The sequence below is a fragment of the Hibiscus syriacus genome, unplaced genomic scaffold (genome assembly GCF_006381635.1).
Source record: "Hibiscus syriacus cultivar Baekdansim isolate YM2019G1 unplaced genomic scaffold, ASM638163v2 tig00004355_pilon, whole genome shotgun sequence".
In the NCBI taxonomy this organism is placed as follows: domain Eukaryota; kingdom Viridiplantae; phylum Streptophyta; class Magnoliopsida; order Malvales; family Malvaceae; genus Hibiscus; species Hibiscus syriacus.
Genome location: NW_024062011.1, coordinates 426,611 through 434,138, shown reverse-complemented (window position 1 = coordinate 434,138; position 7,528 = coordinate 426,611). Strand labels below are relative to the sequence as shown.

Here is a 7,528-nt window from a genome sequence, read left to right as displayed (position 1 = left end):
AATGGATTGAATGTCTGTTAGATATCTGCAAGTTCATGTACAAAATGTATACTACAAACAAGATTATGTATATATATAACATTCATACTATGTTGGCTCTTGAATGATGGATAAATTTGCTGCTAATAATATTAGCTAATGAAGGCTGCCGGAGTAAATATTATTGTACCTCCGTCCTCATCTACAGAATGTCTGAATCCTTGGTGTGGTGCCTTATCTACATGCAAATTTCAGCATCTCATGGACTTAAAAATTCTGATCCACAACAACAAATTGACTCATTCAAGGAATTGAATACAAATCACGAAAGACTACAAACTACCAGTAGCGAGAACTCTCCTAAAAACAACATTCCTATCACAATACAACCATATAAATAAGTACGAAGTTCAAAGATTTGATTGAGTTGTATACATATACCCAAGCCCGTATGAAAAAGCTTATCGTTGGGTCTAACTATGTTCTATCCCTTACCTGCTTCGCCAGTTTGCCTGTATCAATAATCAATAAGGATACGACATCTAATGAAAAAATACCTTTATTAAGATAGGTGAATGTTATTGCTAGAAATAGCATACTAACATATTCATTACATCACGCTTATTATCATGGGACTAAACTGAGAAGAACACTAAGGAAAAAATTAATGGGTGTAAGGGGGAAAGTTACCTGCCAATATGAAAAAATAATCTAATTTATCAGCTGCTTTTGAAGTTGAAGACTTCTTGTAGTCTTCCACTAGTTGCTGAAGAAGCAAAGGAACAAGTCTATCCACTAGAGCTTGCATCATTCTGCAGACTAACAATGCATTGTATGATATTACATGGAAATATTTGCGAGTAAAAAAATGAAAATCCCTCCTCCTGCACTGATTGCAGTTTATCTTAATGAATAAGTAACCCGAGGTAAGGGATTAAGTTCTGTGCAACTACGCGATGCAACTTAATCAAGCATACTAATCATTCTTCAATATAAATGCATATTAAATGAAGATACTAATGATAAAATTGATAAAATTTATTAAAGTTCCCCTCAAATGTTTACATACCAAAAAAATCATCAATACAAATCTATTACCCCTCCACAGAAAGCAAGCACACTATGACAATAAAACATAACTCACAAGCAATGACTACTTATCCAAGAAAACCACAACAACACCATTTTATTTAAAGATGGTACTCCAATTAAAAATAATTAAAAAAAGGCTTTAGAAAACAGCATCATTAATATAGGTTAGAAATTCAATTAACAATTACATAGATTGGCAATGCAAATAATAACATTGCAGGAACCCGATTAAAATTAGTTTCAAATACAATAACCCTAACAAACAAGCACCTAAATCAATTCAGCTACTCAATAAAGAGAATAATTAAAGACCAGCAATTTTGATTATACATTCACTATGCTAAACCACTTAAAAAGGAAGACATTATGATCTAACAAGATGATCACATATAACAAGTCTATAAACATCAACTCCCTATCTAAAATGTTTTTTCATTTGAAAGCATAATAAATTTCCTTACTCTTTTCTTTTCATTAATACGAGAATACTTTCGCTAATTCAAACTCACTTACATCATATAAATGCTACCCCTGACAAATTGACCATACAATAAAACCATGCGTTTTTCATAGAGAAAAGCCCTAATTCACAACCGCATTCTAACAGCCAAGACCAACGACTTCAATACACAAAATTCACAACATTTCCCTTCCACTAATTAAAAGAACCAACATTATCAAAATCAGAAAACAAACACTCTTTCATGATGAGTTTAGTTTATAGGATGCAATTCCAGTGTCAGGAAAAAACATAGTAGAGCATAGCTAGCAATAGCAATCAGAACTCTTCCGAAAAGAAGGATTAAAATAGGGGAAATCCAGCAAAACAATAGCAAACTGAAACAAATATGATTGCAATAATGTGTAATTTCATTCATTCGACACAATTAGGTGATGAAAACATGCAAAACTCACAACTATAGACGAAGAAAAATCAAGCAACGTAGAGGATCAAGTTATACATGAAATTTATATCTTAAAAAAAGAGAAGTAAAACAAATTACATGTAATGAAGTTTGAAGCATTGACCTGATTCCGATTCTTAAAAAAATTAGAAAACAATACATCAAGAAACGGAATAATCAAATGAAAATAAAGAGTAATCATACAACCATTATCATACAGCGATGTCGTGCATTTTGTGTTTCCTACTCTAATCTTTCTCTATATCCTCTTTCCCGTTTTATTTTTCTTTACCCCAAATCAAAACCCTCGATTTCAAAACCTACCAAATTCCCCTTTGATTATTAATCCAAGCCTATTTTTCTGAACCCAAACTCCATCTTCTGTTTCCCAAGGTAAAGTTTCTCTTATTGCTGAGGAAAATAAATGAAAGGGAGTGGAGAATAAATCTTACCAGGAGTATAGACGAAGAAAACGATGAATTTTTTTCCAGAGGCAATCTCACGGGAGAAGAAGATATCATAAATGGGGAAGAGAAGGGTATTTTAGCCTTAAGCACCCGAATAAAAATATACCTAACACACATGCGGGAATAACATTCCCAAAAATAAACACAAAAGAAATTACTGTTGGTAATAGGATATTAACCTCACTTGATAATCTAGTCCATCCAAATATGGGTATATTAATCAGGAAAAAAATATTCATGGTGGGAATGGTAAATACCTTGATCCAAACGGGCCTAAGGAACTGCAATTGAACATTTGAAATTCTGATAATGGATACATGATAAATGCAGTGGGCAGAAGAGAACTGTTTAGGCTACCCATCCAGAAAGAGAATAGAATGTATAGAATCATCCAGATAGTGCACATGTACGTCTTAGTTTTCATGTCAGATTTGATTGTCCCAAAGACAAGGAAACAAAAAACGCGTCTTCATGTGGAATTGGGTTAATTCTATTAAAGTCAGTGTTGAGTTTAGTAGATTCTATCAACTGTTCTCTTCTTTAATATTATTATTTCTTCACGTCTTTTATTTGATAAACTAAATATTTCATCACTCTTGTTTGATCTTTAAAATTTAATTTAATTATTCAAACTTTGAAAATTAATTTTTCTTTATTTTTTTTATCAAACACCTAAAATATCAAATAATAAGATTTAATAAATTTATTTTGATAATTATTTTAGGTCCATTTTAGTTAGTTAGGAAAAAATAACGAACCAACACAAACCAGTATCCTTCCAAAACTTTCTTTTGCCATTAAACCAAAGAGTCGTTACATTTTCATAGTTTACACATTTCTTGTGCAAGTTCATTAATTACGCAATCGGCTTCCGGTGACCACCGAACTTAATACTCGGTAAACGAGGAGCTGTTGGATCCGTACACTTGGGGGTAAAGGCAATAAATACTGCTGCTGCTTGTTTGTGCGTTGCGGTGTTTTATTTACCTAGTCATTACCGTTTTATTTTATTTAAAAATAACTTGCTTAAATCTTTGGTTTGGCAATATTTGGAAACATGCAGTTGACAAAGTTTGGAAATTGAATGGCTCAAATTACCGGATAAATCTAGCGATCATAAAAGCAAAAAGAATGGGCATCTCGTTGGCAAATTTCAGCCTGAAGCATTTAATTTCTTCTTCCTCATACAGAAAACTACAATTCTTTAGGGTACTGGAAAATTGTTAAGAGTGCTGAAGAGCGTTTTTATCTCCAAAAACAAATTGTCCGCGAAATTGTGCAGCCCTACAGCACATCCTGCACCCAAAGCACAACCATTGATCAATAAACATGATAGAATTGATGAATTGGTTCATGAAAACGGAATAACTACTTACATGTGCATCTTCCTTGGCCTCGTCGTCTGAACCAGACTCATGTCCTTCAGCATAATCGACATCATCATCGTCCTCAGCCTAGAAAAACGGGTAACACAAAACAAATAAACCAAAACAATGGCAAACAAAGCAATCATATCTTTCAAAAGGGATGCTGCATATGCTTACATCGGAATCAACTGGCTCATCCTTTGACTCCTGAAAATCGTGTTTTATTAATTAGAAAGGAAAAGCAGTAAGTGCAAATAATACTGTAATTACATGTTTCACTAGTCAAGAAATATACCTCATCCTCACTCTTTTTCTTTGCCTCCTCAAATGCTGCCTTCTAAGCCTGCATAAGCCAATAACATCAACCAAATATGACACGAGAACATAACATACAAAGATTTACATACATCCTTATGATTGCCCCATGTTTCTTCAGCTAGTTTCTTGGCATACTCTACATCGTCAGCAACTAAGATGTTATCGAACATTGTTCCAGATTTCACCTGACAAAACACAAACATTTATCACTTTATATAGTTCTAAACTGAACTGGGATGATAAAAGGATAGGGTGCACAAAAGAGTACCTGCCACAACTCAATACCAACATACTTCAAGTTAGGGAAAACATAGAGATCTGGGTCGTCCTTGAAATCTATGGACCATGGAAAAGCACAGGAATAAATAAACTAAAAACATTTTGACATTAAATTTAAGAAGGAAAAAAAGGCACAACAGAAATGAACTTAGCAAAAAACCTGGGTTGTCAATCATTGGTGCCTTCCACTTGCCCTTGTAGTTGGGGTTCTTGATTTATGAAAATAGAGGAAGAAATGTTACAAATTGCTAACTCAAAAGCAATACCATATGTTGCAATTAGGTAAGGATCTCACAAACCTTTGGCGTCCATGGGCCCTTGTACTCAGGGTTGGGAGTTGTTGGGGCTATCCATTCACCATCTCCTCCTCATCCCAATTAGGGCTGTAAATGAGACGAGACAGATCGCGAGTTACTCGAGATCGACTCGGTCAAGGCTCGATAAATACTCGGATCGAATGGACTCGAATCGAACTCGATCTCGACTCGAATTCTTAACGAGCCGAAACGAGCTACTTGATACTCGACTCGAAAAGCTCGTGAGTAACTCGAAAATATAATATATTAAGATTTTATTTTTTAAAAAATAAATTATTAATAATATTAACATTTATGTGTTGATTTTTTTTAAAAAATACAATAAGGCTTTCATGTATTTAAGGTTCAGGTTCGAGTTTGAATTTGAGGATTCAATCTTGTTAAGTTTAAGATTTTTTTTCATTTCGATCCTTTTCGAGCTGCTCACGAGCTTCAGTTTAGGATTTCGAGTTCGAGTCGAGCTTAAAAATTTTAAGCTCACGAGTTTTCGAGTCGAGTCGAGCTCTATTTCAGAATTTTCGAGTCGAGTCGAGCTCAGCAATACTCGAACTCGACTCGGCTCGTTTACACCCCTAATCCCAATCTTCAGGCTGGGGTAAATGATTTTAATCAATAAACTTTTAGTTCAAACAAGGTATACTATTTAATGATAAAAGCATTCCAAAAAGAAATAAATGACTACCTTCTTAGCATCGGGGTTAGTAATTTCTTTGGGAATCTCATCATAACCCTATAGTATCAAAACACTGGTAGTTAGTTGCCTATGCATCTTTAGGCAGCACTTTTAGTCTTCTAATATAGCATAAGAGAATGTTATTACCTCTGGCTTTTTGTCTTCAGGATCAGGGATGTATTCCCTATCATCCCAATCTTCAGGCTGCCCATCATGCAAAGTATTCAAGTTGTAGTGTTGTACTCCAAATGCATATGAGAATAAAGCAAACCAAAAAAATAACAACTGCGATCGGGTACGACCAATTACCTTCTTGGCCTCAGGATCCTTGATCTTCTTTGGTGGGAGAAGATCCCAATCAGTGTACAAGCTACCAGTTTGTTTCTCAACATTATCCATAAGGATGCTGTACGAAGCATCTGGATGAAGAATGAATGTATAAACATGAGTGAGTTGGTCAGTCTCACAAGGAACTTCCTTTTTGATCAAGTGGTTTGTTCCATTGTAGGTAAGAATAGCATGCACTTTCTTGGTGAAGGAGCCACATAAATCAGGCCCAAACATGATGCTGCAACCAAACCAACATAAGATAAAAATCAGTAAATCTAACAATAATATCCATTAGAGATGTGAATAGGTTAGAACACGGGCATGAAAAACCTGTATGGGGTTTCACCGCCAAATTTCTTCTGGTCAATGACACCACTGATCAACTTCATGTAGCCACCACCGCAGTCAAGCTTCTGCTCATGTTTCACAGAAAATTGGAAGACTATGGTCTTGCCCTTGTTAACTTTTAGGAACTCAGCTGAAATAGCATAAAACCTGTAGTCTTCGCTAGTTTGAATGCCTGTACAAGATGTAGAGTCATAAGTAACTAACTTGAAAAATAGTCTTTATCTATACCAAATTAACAGTAATTCCAGAACCTTACCTTTGTCATTAGGATCTCCATTCCATTTTCCAAAAGTGTGATTCCATTCCCCAGCCATGTTCTCATCTTTCTTCTAGTCAGATTTTACCCACCGACTTTCCCATCCATCTAAAGTTTCACAGCAATAGAAAAGCAAAATCAGCCAAAAAGCTTGCAATCAAAGCTGTTAAAAACAGCAAAACCTAAAATAAGTACAATTAAAGCAAATGCTGCTTCCTTTTCATAAGTTCTCATTCGTTTGTTAGAAGGAATACAAAATCTAATGAACAGAACAAGCAAAGTACGGTAAAAGGTACACGTTTTGCTTTACTGTGATATCTATAGATGCAACTAAAAAATGATAACTTTTAACTATTTCCCTCTGACATCGCTAAAAGCTAACGTTTTCATCCCCTTATTTTTGGTCTCACATAAACAAATACCTGACTCGCAATTATCAAAGAAAATTGAGGAACAAATAAATTTAAAAAACGCAGAATAATAGATTAATAATTATTCCTTTATATTATCCTCTACAGTTACAGATCAATTGAAACATAGGGGCAGTAACATGCATTGTCATTTCTTATCGCATATAAACTACATTTCTAAACGTGATAAAGCATTTGACTGAAGAAACAAATAAAAACAACTTGATTGCCAAAAAAAGACATAAAGATCACCGGTCCGTGAAAATTAGATCAAACTGAAAGCTAAACATCTAAAAAAAACAAATTCAAATGAAAAAAAAGGCAGATAGAAAGGTTCGGATACAACGGACAGATTTAGTAATAGAAAACGGAGAGGTGTAAGTAAAGAAAGAGTTTACCTTCGAAGCGTTCTTCGAAGAAAACCTCAGAAGAAGGGAGGGCGACGAGAGAGAGGATAATCAGAGTGACAAAATTTGGTGATTTTTTGTGAATCGCCATGGCTGAATTCATCGACGAGATAGAGAAAATAAGTAGAGCTCCACTGAGAGGGCCGTGCCTGTTATGGAGTTGAACTCAGAGAAGCCTACGGGTTCGACTTTACTTGAAATAGTGAGAATCTGACCTGAGAGTGATTTTTTAAACGATCTATTTGATCATTTAATTTTTAAAAATTAAATTAATTAATTATAAAATAAATAAAACGAATCTAGTTCAAATTTCGTGCGTGCAAAAAGAATTTTTAATTATTTTTCATATAATTATAATAAATAATGTTTATATTTAAACT

At 34.4% G+C, this 7,528-nt stretch overlaps 1 long non-coding RNA gene and 1 pseudogene across 1 annotated transcript; both read right to left on the bottom strand.

Annotated features, from left to right (window-relative positions):
- Positions 1–3,666: 3,666 nt before the first annotated feature.
- On the bottom strand, positions 3,667–6,134 carry LOC120193226 (annotated as a pseudogene).
- Positions 6,135–6,348: 214 nt separating this feature from the next.
- LOC120193465 lies at positions 6,349–7,187 on the bottom strand. The gene is made up of 2 exons (XR_005522860.1): positions 7,140–7,187; positions 6,349–6,439 (listed from the first exon to the last, which is right to left on the bottom strand). It is a non-coding gene; the product is annotated as an uncharacterized LOC120193465 (long non-coding RNA).
- Between the last annotated feature and the right edge of the window lie 341 nt (positions 7,188–7,528).